This window comes from Habropoda laboriosa, unplaced genomic scaffold (assembly GCF_001263275.1).
Source record: "Habropoda laboriosa isolate 0110345459 unplaced genomic scaffold, ASM126327v1 scaffold143, whole genome shotgun sequence".
Classification (NCBI taxonomy): domain Eukaryota; kingdom Metazoa; phylum Arthropoda; class Insecta; order Hymenoptera; family Apidae; genus Habropoda; species Habropoda laboriosa.
Window position 1 is genome coordinate 232,793 of NW_017100404.1, and position 15,185 is coordinate 247,977.

The 15,185-nt window shown below is 44.3% G+C and overlaps 1 long non-coding RNA gene across 1 annotated transcript in view; it reads left to right on the plus strand.

The window, feature by feature from the left end:
• The first annotated feature begins 1,225 nt into the window (after positions 1-1,225).
• Positions 1,226-15,185, plus strand: part of LOC108575380 — a 127,452-nt gene continuing 113,492 nt past the window's right edge. The window contains exon 1 of the long non-coding RNA XR_001891429.1: positions 1,226-1,265. This is a non-coding gene — a long non-coding RNA (uncharacterized LOC108575380). The remainder of the gene's footprint in view (positions 1,266-15,185) is intronic.

A 15,185-nucleotide genomic window follows, 5' to 3' on the forward strand; every position in this document is an offset into this window, starting at 1 on the left:
TCGTACGAGCCTGCGAAAGAAACCGAGGTACTTAGTTCAAACAAAACATACATCTTTCCTTATCTCTACCTGTCTATCACCGTCGAAGAACTACTTCGACAAAAAAAAACCTACTCGTATACTAAGAAAGAAACGGCCGAACTCTAACCTCCAATTCTCGATTGTTCGCTAAAGAAAAAAAACTCACGCGAGGAGAGAGAGAGTTCGGTTAGAAAAGAGAAAGAAAGAAAAAAGGATCGCGGCAACGACCTAACGGTAGGTGAAATGTCTGGCATAAATCTTGAATTTTGCCGAGGCAGTCAGAACGGGTGGTGTGTAGCTGGTGCCAAGGGGCGGTCGTGTTCTCGTCGCTCGGCTTGCCCCTTCTTTCTCGCGTGGCGAGCGGTCGTGCATAAGTCAGTCTCTGTCGCGCGTCCGACGTTCACTTTCTCTGTTGTTTGCTCGGTCGGGTCCAGTCGCACTCCCGCGACTCTCACAGCTCGCTAGGAGAAGCAGGCGGCGAGCTTTCGTGTCCGAACGACAGGGGAGCCACCGTACGGGGCAGCGGCCAAGAGGGGCCACCGGCTTGCGTCCGCTGCTGGCCGGCGCGCGTGTTTCTCTCCCTTCGGCTTACAGCATCTGCCGGAGCTTCTCCTCTCTCCGCCTACGCGGTGCGAGTGTGCCGTGTGCGCCAGTGCGCCCGCAAGCCCGCAAGTTCGCGCTCCGCCACGCAGCCCAAGCTCCTCTCTAGCCGCGCGCTGATCGGCCACGTTCGTCAGCCGGGCCCCACGCAAAAAGGCAGCGGGGCCGCGCGCGAGCCGACTGAACACACACACGACGGACGATATTTCTTACTGAAATTCGAGGACAAATTACGGACGAACGGACCGGGACCGGGCTAGCTTGGCGAGTAGCGCGTCTCGACAAGCACACTCAAAAGAAAAACAGTCAAAAAAAGAAAACAAAACGATCGTTCCTTACGTTCTACACCATTCTTGATCGCCGCTCGAGGGAAACAGTTCGACGACGACGACGTGGTGTGACACGCAGAAAAGTAAATAGAAAATCACACACACACGCGAGGGAAACGCTCGAGGAACACACGCGCGCTCCGAGACTCAAGTTGACCACGAGACTGACAACCTCTTCGAAGAATCGAGCAGTGACTGTGAGGCGAACGAACAGGATAACCACGGATCGCTATCCAGTGCGCTATTTTCATTTGTGAACACCGTTTACACACGTCCTCGAACTCTCGTCTTTTTGGGATCGCCGTGATCGCACAGGTGAGTCACAACCTCCTGAAACGATGATGATCGGGATTCCTTTCTCTTCCGTTCACTTCTGGTCTTTTCTTTTTTTCTTTTTTCGTCTCTTTTTTCCGCTTCTTTTTTCGTTCGCAGAAACACTCGTGAAAGGAACACCGCGTGGAGTAATATCAACGCGATAGATCGATCATGTGCTACGAACATTTTCCTCGGTTATGCTTCGTTCGTACTTTTTCACTCAGACGCACTTCACGGTAGAAAAAAAACCAAAGTGTACTCCTTCGAAGATTAGTGAGCCGTGTCGTGACGGAAGATCGTCGCTGACGCGAACTGTCGAAGCGGTATCGTAACAGCAACGAATCTTATTTGAATCTAAAGTATCGGTTGAAAAAAAAATAGTGTTTCTCGCGTTCCATTTGGTATTCGACTATTTTCTATTCGTCTAACAACGATATCTTCGAACGGCTCGATGACAACTGAAGTGCTCCTACTAAATTGACTTCGAATTTTTCGAAACTCGCGAAAGCGTTGTTCCACCACAGTGGTTTCCCTTCTTTTCCTATCTTTTTTCTACTTTCTTCCCGTGCACTTGTGCAATTTCGTTTCGAGTCACATTTACCAATTTTTTTCTTCATCCTGCGATATGTAAGCGGGAGTAGTGCATGTGTCAAGGTGTAGACGGTATTTTTTCATTCATAATTGTACCATTTCCCTGCGGTCTGACCGGCCTGTCTGTCATCTACGGATGCACTCTACTTGCCTAAGCCACTTCTCAAGCAAATACGCGTCTTCGACTGTGTAGTGACATTCGCGGTGACAGTGTGCAGTAGTGGTGGTGCCTAATCGTGTGCTTAACGAAACACAATCGCAACGCACCGTGTAAAAATTTCGATGGTAAAGAGGAACGAGGGACGAATCGTACCTGTGCTAATTATACAGAAACAGTGGAAGTGGCGTTCGATTCTAAGAACGCGTTTAAAAACACGTGTTGTTAAACCAGTGCGAAGGGAAAAGCTGCCCCTCTCGATGTATAAAGATACCCGTTAACGAAGTGACGATCGCAAATGAATTTTGTGATTATTAAATCGAAAGGTAATCCTCGAGGTGGCGATAAAATGAAAATTTAAAGTCACGTGCGCGGTTCATTTAAATGCACAAATACCGATGCTTTATTTGCGATCTATCAATCCGCGTATGATAATGAACACCACGCGATTCGAATTGTTTTTAAGAAGCTGCGAAACTTTGGTTGGAAACGGCAATTTCGTGAAATGGCAGCGTTCGTTTTTTCTCGAAATTTTCGGCGAAACTCGTACGAATAGGCGTGATCGTTTGCAACCGAGGTAAACGTGAAAATGAAACACACAAGAAAACGTACAAGAATTGTCAAATTTTTACAAGAGTGCATTTTGCTCTTGAACACGTTTAAATTAGGGTAAATTAATTAGCAACGTTGCAGCAGATGGATCGTGTAGCTAGTGAAAAGTCTACAAATTCTCCGCCTCCAAGTAGATACGGCCCGTTCTTATCAGACGTAAGACGACACGCTCGAAGTAACCTTCCGTCGGCAGCCGGTGAAAACGGAGCATACTTAAATCGAAACAAAATTAACAACCCGAAATAGTGAACAGGTATAACCGTTTACAAATAAATATTCGCATAGCGGTGAATTAAAAAACGCGAGTAACATTAGTAACAAGAGATCAGGGAATCGGAAAAATCGCGGATAACACTCGCGTGTCGAACTGTCAAATGTAGAAAAACCTCTATTATGAAAGGAACAACACGTTTAATATCGTTTAATAACAAACAAAACATTTTCACTGTTAACAATACAACAGTCTCTTCGGTTCTACGATTCGAACGAACAGCATCGCGAGATCGATAATCAGTCACAGAAAATTTCCACCAAATTCCTCGACTTGAAATACAAAGAATCGGAACCGAGACAATCTTCCGGCAGGCTTCGAATTGGTTCGCATTCGAGGAGAAAAACGAGGCGCGCAGAAAATGTGTTCTTCGGCGTAATCACGACAACTCCGTTGAAAAAAAATTAGACACTTCGACGATACTACAAAGGCCCCCTGTCCGTAGCCGCGTCCCCGTGGAACTGAGGGGCCGAAAATGAGTATATCCAGCTTCGATCGTGATTCTGGCGGAACCAGTTTCGGTCGGTCCGAGCAAAAGGGTTAGGAGAGGAAAAAAAATGCACACAGGCAGGCAGTCATGCAGGAAGGGTTACTGGTGGAACGCGGACTCGGATGCGTTTTGTTGTTGAAATACCGCGTGGCAGTTTGCAGCTCGATCGATGACCGCGTATAAACAGCTAATAATCAAACGAATCGTGTCATAAACAATCCCACGGTGGGGGCGGTGGAGTGGTGGTAAAAGTATAAATGAGTTTCGATCGCGGAGTGGGGTGCATCGGCAACGGGTGGGGGGTGATCGCTTCGAAAAGCGTAGGAAAGCTCGACCTGTAAAAAAAATCATGTCCAACTTCGATTTGCGTGTTTCCAGTTTGGGGGGGTTATATCGTGACCTCGCAGTTCCGCGAGATATTTCTCACTTCTTTTGTAATTTCGTTGAGGAGTGCTTCTTGTGCCGCTTCGTTCTAGGTGAGCATGAAGGGAATTTTTTGGAAATGAACGTTTATCGCGTCTGTCTTCGTCTTGAGGCCAATCTTATTCCTAGGCTCAGATGTACGTAACTTCTGAATCATCGGATACGTTGGGTACAGTGGGACACGTACTTGATCGAGTTCGCGATGCTACTTTGAAAGGCTGAACGGAGCTTTAGCGATGTAAGGTTTCATTGGTATTTGTTCTTGTACACATTAAATCGTAGAGGGTGTTTGATAGATATGGGAGCGTTTTGTTGCGAAAAATCAAAGAATCTTGGCTTTCTCTTCTTGTTCTAAGTCGACACATCGTCGAACTATTGCTTACACTGTTTTCTCCTTCACGTAGTTGTTGTCTACATCTGTATTTCTAGTTCTTCTTAAGGCGTTTCGTGTGTAATTAGTAGCGTAGTAACCAACAGGAATCTTTCAGAGGTTCGATCATAGTTATTCTCTCAGAAATTCTCGTCGACCGGAAATTTTTGTGGGAAATTTAGATCGTGTAAAGTTTTCTATCAGACGATTTTCAATCGTACTTTATCTGCCACAAAATCCTGTCAAAAAACGAACGAACGAAATTCTAAGTGTAGTAGATGATCTGAGTTGGAGGCGCAAAAAACGTTCAGACCTGAAAAATCTGAGCAAATTTTGCTATGTCACAGCTAAAGTTGTCTCTATCCGTAGAAATCTGCTAAAAATGTAACACAGATCACAGGCTACACTTCCCACTTCCCTCTCTTTCATCGTCAATTTACTCTTTCGCATCTGTCTGCACCACCTGGTAAAACTTCCATTAAAATCACACATCTTACCCCTTGGCTAACTGGTAAAACAGGGTTGAAACGGAACGTTTCGCGGTCCGTTTCGAAACCTGTCGAACAAGCTCCAGCTGACTTGCGCTTTGTCCAGAATCTCTAACACCTGATCATCTTCTCGAACGTATTTCGTAAAGTACCTCCAAAAAAAAAAAACCAGCAAATCCGAAGGATCTGGTCGAAAGCAGAAGTCCCGGGGCAAACAGACACGATCCGGAAGAAACGGAGGCGAAAGTGATCTTACCGGTCACGTCACAGCGGCACGAATACATATACACGTCGAAGATCGATGTGCCTAAAAAAAGTCGAAGAAAAAAAGAGAACAGCACAGTGACAACAATATATACCGACCCTGTGAAAAAGCACGAGGTCGTTCCCGTTGTTATCGTCTCCCGCTGGTGGGAGTCTGGCTGGCCGAGGTGGAGGATATGTGTGTTCCGAGGGTGAACGGTATGATAACGTCGAACAGGTCGACACGCGATGTATCGGTCGGCGAAGAGAGGAAAAAAGGGGCAGGGGGGGGGGATTGAAGGTTGCCCCCGAAAGAATCGAAAGTCCCGTCGAGTCAGAGAGAGAGAGAGAGAGAGAAAGAGAGCGAGAGCGTGATCGAAAGAAGAAGGATGAGTAGGAGAGGGTTGAGGGGGGAGGGGAGGGTTGGAACTCTGTCGTGGTTGCTTGCAAGGGCTACTACATAGAAAAGAGAGAGAGAACGAAGGAGAGGGGTAAAAAGAGATAGAGAGAGAGAGAGAGAGAAAGATGAGAAGAAGGGGTAGCTTAGTATCGAAGAGAGAAGGGGATAGTGGTAGAATAAGGTGGGGTAGAAGGAAAAGTCTGGTGGAGTGGTAGGGGTATGCGAAGCGAGGGTGAGTGGGTTAACTGCAAAACCCGATCGTCCGTGTTTTTATCTTAAGACGATTCTCCGACTAGAAGCCGCGTAGGAGACGAAGAGAAGAAGGGGATCCTCGGTGGTTCTGGAAGGGGCTCTTCTCGACCTCGGAGTCCGGCTGGAGGGGTAGAAACGACAGCGACGGCGGCGGCGGTGGCGGTGGCGGCGTGCGTCGCGGGGTATACGGGTTTCTGGTGGTGGCAGCGCTGGACCGTCTGGTGGTGGGTGGGGGGTGGCAGTCTCGATCGTACGGAAGAAACGGTGGGGATAAGACTACCCTCGGAGGCAGGAGTGCGTTTGCGCCGCCGCCGTGGAGGTGGCATCGGGTGCTAAGGGTTGCTTATTCGCCCCAGTCCCTGGCGGCGGAGGGGTGGTCTCTCTCTCGCCCGCTCACGACGGGGGTGGGGAACCCCTCGTCCCCGACTGCAGGGTTAGGGTGGTCTTTAGGTCTGTCAGTAGCAAAGCGGCGGCCTCATCATACGGAGCTGCCGGGCTGACCAGCCAGGCCGAAATCACTTAAGACGCGTACACCTTGTAATATAACCACCGTAGAGGCGCGCGCGCGCTCCCGCGTCGTCCGCACCTACACCCACATACACGTATATACACACACCGTACATACGACTACTTACCACAAAGCACACGTACATACATACGTGCACACGTAAACGCGCGCGCGCGACCAATTACATATGTATATATCTATATAAACCCGTACACACGCACCAACACTGCGACTCACATACAATATACGGATAACTGCCGAAACCAATACAGGTCGATCGGCATCACGCTGATCTACGACACACACGGTTGTGCCGAAAACACGCGGGGACACTGGTGTGATTACGTACACGCGCATCCAAACGCGTGGACCAACCAACGACGCGCGCGCGGTCACCGGTCAGTTCTTCTAATACGTGCGCCCTAAGGACACGAAGGAGCCATACGTCGCTCGGAGACGCGTACGTAAAGGTGGTGCACGACGACAGTTTTAGACAGAGGTGAGGTGTGAAGGTGAGCTACGCGACGCGTAACATCCTCTAAACGACGACGCGGTGGTGCTCTCCTCCGAGTCGAGGAACGCGGAAAGACAGTGATTCTTTTCAAATTCAGTGCTCTGACGCGTGAACCTAGAGAGAGGAACATACGGAATCTATATGTGCCGTGATTGGCATTCGTCGTTGTGCTTGTCGTCGATGCCGGTTATCATCACGATGAAACGGTCGTGGATTATTTTACCACCGTAACATGAAGTCTGTTCTTTAGTTACCGTGAATGAAACGATGCAAGGGATTGTTGTATAGAGATAAGATGACCGAACAGTACCGTGAAGATCGAGTACAGTGTACAAAGACATTGTGAGGCTGCTGCCGGTAGAAGGCAGTAGATCACTCTAGTTCTTCATCACGACGGTCCAGTGCTTCGCCGACCTTCGACTGAGACTGTTATGTTCCTTCGTATACCTCCTCTCTCGTGTGTTTGACTCGACTTGCAACTGTTCGCTAATCGAACCCGTGTTGTACTACGTCGTGACTCAGTGTGACACGTGCATTTTTTATCGTCCGGATAACGTGGCTGCGTCAAGAATAATAAGGTAATACAACGTGACACTCTGTTCACATGTGCTCACTGATCAGGCGGCGGGTTCAAGTGATTCTAGTGATACATACGTCTTTGAACATTCTCCAATCGTAGAATCCAATTTTCCATTTTCTTTTTTTCTCTTCGTTCAACGTGTGCAGGAGAGTTGTTCGTCGATTACTAATATTCGTGTGTTGTCCGGAAAAAGAGATGTCTGTGATGCAAACGTCGTTCGAAAGACTCGACCGTACCCCGTGTTCGGTTTTCCGAAATAACGATATCCTTCTTCGAGAAAGTTTCACGAATCGAACGGAAAGGAAGTCGCGATTCCATATCGCGAATTTCACCCGGTACCGGGAGAAATCTTTGTTAAAACAGTCTACGTTGATCTCGTTCTCTGCTGGTCGTATGTGAAGTGCGACGAAATGTTAATTGTCCTTCAGTGGTCGGAAAAAAAAGCACCGATTCTCGTAGTTGTGTCCGTGCGACATCAGTATCGGCGAGTCTTATAAAAAAATTACACCCGTGAAAATTCGGTGACGATAAAATGAGCGTTGTTGGCCCGACAACTATCAATGGTCGCGAATTGTAATTTTAATGAAGCCGCCTTTGCTATGTGTACGGAACCGTTGTTCGGGAGTGATTGCGTGCTGTTTTTCGAGTTGAATGAACACACGGGCGGTGTTTAACACACACACACACACGGTGAGAGAAAGAGGGAGAGGGAGAGAGAGAGCGTGAGAGAGTGAAAGAGAGAGAGCATTAAAAAAAGAAAAAAAGGCGTCCGGTTGTCGAACAGCGGTGAAAAGAGCAACGGGTCGTATTATTCGGTGGTGTTTAATTGAGATTTAATTGATCCCTCCATTATTCATCGCGATTGTCAATGAGCGGTTTACACGGTGTATGCAACTAGTGTTCTACCTTCGTTCCTTCAAATCCTTATTACGAAATACAATTTATGTTCTTTTGCGTTGCGTTGCATTTTTATTTATTTATTTTCCTTTATTATCCTTTATTTCCCCTTACGACAAGTCTCGATCGTGCAAGTTCCGCCCTACTCTATCGGTGTTCAACCAGACGAACAATAATTGACACAAGATCGCAATTATCCGTTCTTCTCGAAGCAACGAAAAAACAAAAATATGATCAACGGAGAGAAAAACGAAATTTGCACGTTCGCAGCTTCTTGTGCTTTTAAGTTACGTTCAATTATGCGGATGTTCGTTTGCTTTACTTGCAATTTACTTGCGCGGTTGTCTGGCCCCGCCACGGAGTGAAATTTTCGAGCGAAAGCCGCGAGCCTGTCGAGTGACAGTTCGCCAGGAGAAAAGAAAACGGTCGTGAACACCGTGACAACGATTAATTAGCACGGGAACGAGCGCATTGCCGCGCTACCGGGAAGAATAGGTACGCGTGACGTTTCAGTAATCATTTTAATCCCATTTCGTCATTTCGCGTCCCCTCCGTCGGGAATGTTCCGTATCGGGCCATAAACTCGATCCCCGATATGCATCGCGTTCATTGCCACTCTCTGGCAGTTTTTGTCCGTCGCCAAGTGGATTTCACCCGATAATACATCAAAATTCTCCTGCAAGCCAATTCACACACCAGTGTCTCGCTTTCTTCCACAGTTCGTGACAGCCTCTCTTCAGAATTCTTCGAGCTTCTCCTTCGATATCCCTCGATTCGACAAAAAAACAAAAAAAATAAACACCTTTAATCGAAATGTTTCCACTTAGTTCGAAGAAACTTGTAACAGATTCGTCTTGATTCGAGAAACTTCGAATGGAAAGAATGGAACGCTTCGTCGGCTTAGGTCAGACTTAGTAGTATCAGACGTATCTAGTCAGACGTCGCTGTTTGACATATCGCGAGTAACCAGCGCTCGAGACGAGATATGACACTAAAGTGTATTTAAAGAACGACGTTTCTTGTGATCGACACTTCGCTACTTGTTCGTAGAGTGTTAAACGACGTTGCAATATTTACGACTGCCGACTATATTCATCGCGAGTCAGGAGAATTTCAGTCTGACATCTTCGTTTCTGCGACCTTTCTCCTGAATCCTCAGCAACGAATCAGTGTTTCTACGAAGAATCATCGACGATCACTGCTAGTTCCGAATTCAGAATAGGCCAGAGAATCTGTAGATATTTCCGATAGAACTTCAATCCCATACACTTCGCGGATCTCGAAGTTGTCGAAGCCCGGGAAGTACGAAGAATTGCATGGGAAATCGAGACGAGGGAGAAAAGCGGCACTCTCCGTGCGAGGGGGAAAAAAATGTCGAGCCTTTCTTCGATAATTCTTTGATTCGTAAGGGGCCTTTGACCCATAATCAACGAACGTGTCGAACAATACGGGGCAGCTGTCACTGTCCCCGTCTCTGTCGCTGTCGTCCGTTATCAACATCTGCCTCGTAAAGCGGCGCGGTCTGCGTATACGTGTACGTGCACACACGCACACGCGCGTGCAAACAACGTCGGAGCCAGCATAATCTACGACAGCTTCGAATTCAGAGTTTCACGCTTATCGCGAGCACTCCTTCCAATATTTGTTCTCGGCGAAAGGGGGATCGAGTGACTTTTATCAAATGGATGTATTGTCAGCAGGAGAATGGACTACGCGTTCCCACACACGGGAACAGCCTCCTTAACGTTCACGATCATTTTCACGGGGTTTGTTAACCATGCACGTGGTGGACCGTTCGTTCTTGTCCATAATGAAACGCGACGACTGCCGGTTTTTTCAGTGTCGCGTGTTTTGACAGACTCGCGTTCTCTGTATCGACGGTGTCACTTGTTTCTGGGTAGGAGAAGATCGAGCACGATCGCGTATTCGATTCGAGATCGGTCAATTAGTGTCGAAACGTCGATGGAATTTATTCGTCACTGTTTCTTTTTCTGGTTTATCGACGCTTCTCTGTTTCGTGAAACATTTGCTGTCGAATTTTCGGGGGCTCGGATTTCGTCGAATTTCTTTGGAAGATGCAGTTTCGTCTGATAAGTAGAAGAGATGCAAAATAGATAGGACGGAGGCGAGATTAATTTAGATTTGAGGAAACGTTGTTTGATTAATACTTTGCTCGATTTGTCACATTTCATTTCTAGCTTGCGTCAAATGAAAGTTTGTCTTCCGTATTAGACGTGATATATGATTTCACTGTGTGCTTAGCAAAAAGATAAGGAAACTAAACATCCTTATCGTAGGATTCTTAAATTTAAATCAACAAGCATATTCACGGGAAGATTAGTAAAGCATCCACAAATTGACATCCAGAATCTATTTGACATTTCTCTTATTGAGAAAAATATATTTATTCACAATATTTGTGTTGTAAATTTCTGAATTCTTTACTTTAGCGCATATTCAAAACCAAAATTTTTCTAGAACACACTTTCAATTATTCTCGAATCTTTCAAAATTGACAATTCATAAAAACCGAAAGAAAAATTGCTTCGATACGGATTCTTTTACAATTTTCCTGGAGTACACTTTCAATTACATTAGAATTTTTCAAAATTAATTACTAACAAAAATCAAAGGAAAACGTGCTTCGATACAAAAAAAAAAAAAAAAGAAAAAAAAAATCTCCGTCGGTTCTCCATCTAGGATCTTCGAGGTCTCCTCCGTTTCGGTTCTTAATTAATTTTCCTAAAACCAATTTGCCACGGGGATCATGGAAAATCTCAGTTGGTATCGGATCGACGGAAAGTTTTTCCTCGTGGCGGCTGCTCGAGGCTTACAAAGTATACATCGCCTAATGGAATCTCGGAATCTCGCCATTAGGAATCCTACGGGAGTGCCATCGCATTTCTCAAACTTCTCGTTCACTTCGCCCGCAAAACTTGAGCTCTGTTTCCGGTTTAACTTTCCGCCAGATTTTGACGAGCGTCGCGCGAACGATAACCTGTCACGACTGTTTCGCGTTGCACACTTTGATTCGCTGGAAAATGGATCCACCCGAAGTTTCGTGCTACTTTATCAAATTGTAAATTCACTTCCATAATTCAGGCGTTTCCTTTCGGTTTTCTTCTTTTGGGGAACAAACTGGTATTCGATGTAAGAAACTCTGGAAATGTTTCGCAAGTGACAGTGTCTGTCCTTTCTTTTCTGTCGATAGGTTTAGATTCGTTCGAAGAATTCGTTACGTTAAAAATCCAGCATAACAATCCGCTATTTTTGTATTTGTAAAGATGAAAGGAGTTGCGTGATTAAAAGCTGCATTACATAAACTGTCATTTCCAGATGGAAAATGTATAATCGTGAGTTACTCTTTAGCTTTTGTAAGTTTATTAAAGGATTTTTCATAATGCTCGGCGAAAATACAATAAACCGTGCGAGCGGAATAAAATTTCTAATTGCTCGTTGTTGGAATTTTGTGCACGTCAAGAAGACAACTTCGAAACGCTATTCAAGATTTCAGTTCGTACGTTTTTTCACAGTGTGTATTCAAACAGTGCGTTTAAAATCTTAACAAAAATCGTTAAACTTCATCGCTCTTTGCTGGAAAGAAATGTGATTCCCGCTTTGAAAACAAGAAGCTCGAAAAAGTATGCCTAGTTCGCTCGTTTTAAGAGTAAATTTCACCCCGAAAGTGAATTTGCTGTCGGAACTTTGCACGTATTACCGCAAGAAGGAAACTTCAAAAAGCTATTCAAAATTTGACTTCGTATAATTAACACAAGTTTTTAAAATTCGTCATTCTTCGCTTAAAAAAAAAAAAAAAAGAACCAAGTGTAATTCTCGCTTAAAAAGCATAAATAATAGCTACCTCCTAAAAATATGCCCAGTTTGTCGATTTTAAGAGTAAATTTCACTCGAAGAGTGAACTTCCTGCCGGAACTTTGCACGCGTTAACTACGAGAAAGAAACTTCAAAGCACTGTTGAAAATTAGAATTCGCGTATTTAACAGAAATTTTCAAACTTCGTCACATTTTATTTGAAAAGAAGTAGTATAATTCTCGCTTGAAAATATGAACAATAACTGGCTCGTAAAAATATGCCTAGTTCCGGCGATTTTCAGCGTAAATTTCACTGGAAAAGTCAATTTCCTCATTTTTAACTGGTGTTGTCATTAACGAGGCAAGGATCGAACGATTAGGCGAGCTTCCAAACGTGTCCCGTTTCATCGAGCTGCTGCTAAGCTTTCAGTATCGCTATTCTGGGTTATGTCTTGGCAAGTGTTGGAAACAACGATTGCTAGGCGTTCCCAAATGACAGCCATTGTCAGGATTTGCTAAGTTCTCGAGTGCCGCACCGTGACGCATCTTAATGTATCGCCGACATTGTCTGAGTAACAAAAGTTTTGTCGTCTAGGCTCGATTGTTGAGCCTAATCTCGTGGGATACGAAGAAGTCGCGAGCTAAATCGCACACGAATCAAGTAGGCTGAGGAATGGCAGATTTTGTTTCGACGATGATTCGTTCTGTCATTTTGAAAGTGATCGCGTGAGAGATACTTCGGTAGAGTAGTTTGACGGTCTTTGAAATCAAATATTTGCGAAGAATCGGTTCGGAAGTTCCGGCGAATGTTGCTTCTTCAAAATTTGGAAAAGTTGAAGTTCTGAAGTTGTACGAATCTTCGATAATATTCTATTATAGTAGTCGAAGAAGAAAAGGTTATACTTGTTAGGAAGAACAATATTTATAATTTTAACAGTAATTATAATTTTCCATGTAGAGGCAAAAATCTTAAAACGTTAAGATTTTTCTAATGTTAAAAAAACAAAATTTGTTCGGAAAAATGATTTCATTACCAAGTTAAAGCATGTCATTTACAATTTCAGAAAAAACGTAGAAACACTTAATCCGTGATTACTCTTTGTAACAGATTCGATAGTTAGCTTTACTCGGAATTGAAGATAATGATCTAATAATTCCTATGTGATAGCAACTTGCTGCCTACAGTATTGCATTCAGACATAATAACACGCTGATCAAAGTGCTCATAAATACCCATTTAACACCCGATTAGCATTGCAATCACCGGAATCACCGAGCATTGCAATTTACACAAAAATTTTCAGAAAAAAGTCAGCGACTTTGAGAATTTTTTATCATTCGAATCAGTTGATATGAGATAAATTGAGATAAACTTCAAATCTATAAAAAATTAGCAGCAGATTTAATATTGATGAAAAGTGGGAGGTGATTCACACAAAATCACACTTCGATCATTTCCCCGTTAAAATTCAATTTTTTCCACCCCTCGCAAAGTGACACTTCTTCCTCCGTTAACACAGATCTATTTTTCCCACTGTATTTCTCAACACGTTGAATAATAGAACTCTCAACACACACCTATGAAAGAACGTACTTTCACTGCCTCAGAATTGAACGTCGATTATACCGAGCGTTATCCGAACCAAAAATTTCACAATCCGATTCTATCATTAAAACACACGCGGAGTAAAGATTCCGTTAAACAGAGTGCGGTAGAAAGTTCCGAATCGAAGTAAGATATTGATAAAACTTAATTGAAATTACCGGTCGCCGGTTGACAGCTGTGAAATTTGCGGTCTAGTTTCCTTCCTCCGCCTCCTTCTTCCTTCAAGTACAAAGCACTCAAAAGCAAACAATGAGAAAGAGAAAGAGAAACGATATCGCGACTGACAAACAACATTCACACAGCGTAGCCGCGAAAATGAAATCGAGACAATAAAAGTACAGGAGGGTTGAGGGCAGCGGCTCCCCTTGTTTTTGAAAGATTTGAGGCCACGCGAGGGACTTTTATGAGCCCTCCGCGAAGGAACCACGCCGGCTCCTAAGCTCGTTGAAACAAATGTAGCCGAATGCCGGCCTATTTGCATACTCATTGTACCGTAAGTGCTTTACCCTAAAGCCGCCGGTTGGCTGGTCTCATGGCAAAACCGGGGAAACGACGGTGCGAGTAGCTTGTGAGAGAAAGCAAGACGACAAACTACGCGACGAGGTCCCGCTACTACAAGAATTTATCATCGAAACGACACCCTTTTCTGCACCGTTTTTAATGCAAGCAATTTACAATTGCCCTGGCCAGTTCCAAACTAGCAAATTATACGGTTGCCAGCTTGGTCGAGTTTATTTTCGTATATACATAGAGTATTTTTTTTTTTTTTCGTCGAGTTACGCTGAAAGTGTTCGATTTCATCAACGCTGCGCTAAATGATTTCATTGTTTCACCCCCGGGAACGAAATAACGAGCGAAAGGAAAAAACGGAAGCCATAGGAGTTCTTATGAACAACGTTTGGTATCGACATTACACGCGATCATTTTTACAGTTTCGACAGCCTGATAGAGAAAAATGTTGAACGGATTCCCGGTTAAAATGTTCCTCCCCTTTTCGTGCTGTTTATATTGCGGTAGGTGGAATCGAGGATGAATAGGTCGGGAATAATGTTGGAAGGATGTGAAACTCGAGAGTGTGCCGTTGCTGATTGTAAAGGAGTTTTTCGGAAATTGCATCGTGAAACGTGTGATCAAGACGTGTCACGGTGCGAAGAAAATATACGGTGCCTTAAGAGCGCGATAAACGTTGAGAAATCACACTTATCAGCTCCCCGTGTAATCGCCAACTTCCTTCCAACTCAAACCGCAGAATATTCTGCCTTCGACAAAAAGAACCCTCTTACCTTAATTGACACACGATGGTTAGCGACTGTTAATTGTTAACAGCTGATCGAAGAAAAAATGATATAGCGATGGACTTTATGACACTTTTCGCTGGAGAAATTTTCAGAGATCGTTGAAATTTGCCGATTTTAAATGTTCGCGTTTAGGTGAAACATTTTAGTGGCGACGTAATCAATATGACAGGCGAACTTATGTACTCGTGCATACGTAACAATGAAGTGTAGCTTGTGGCGCATAGAAACTTGGACAGTTTGAAATGATCAATTCTTGCAATGTCGAAAATTATCAGAGAAATTTATTTAGCTTTACTAAAAAAGAAGTACTTTGCAAAATTGTAAAGTGGAAATTATTAACGTCAAAATTTTTCTTTCGGCGATAATTGTGAAACTATTGTTTTTAGTATAAATTAGTCATTTTAGTG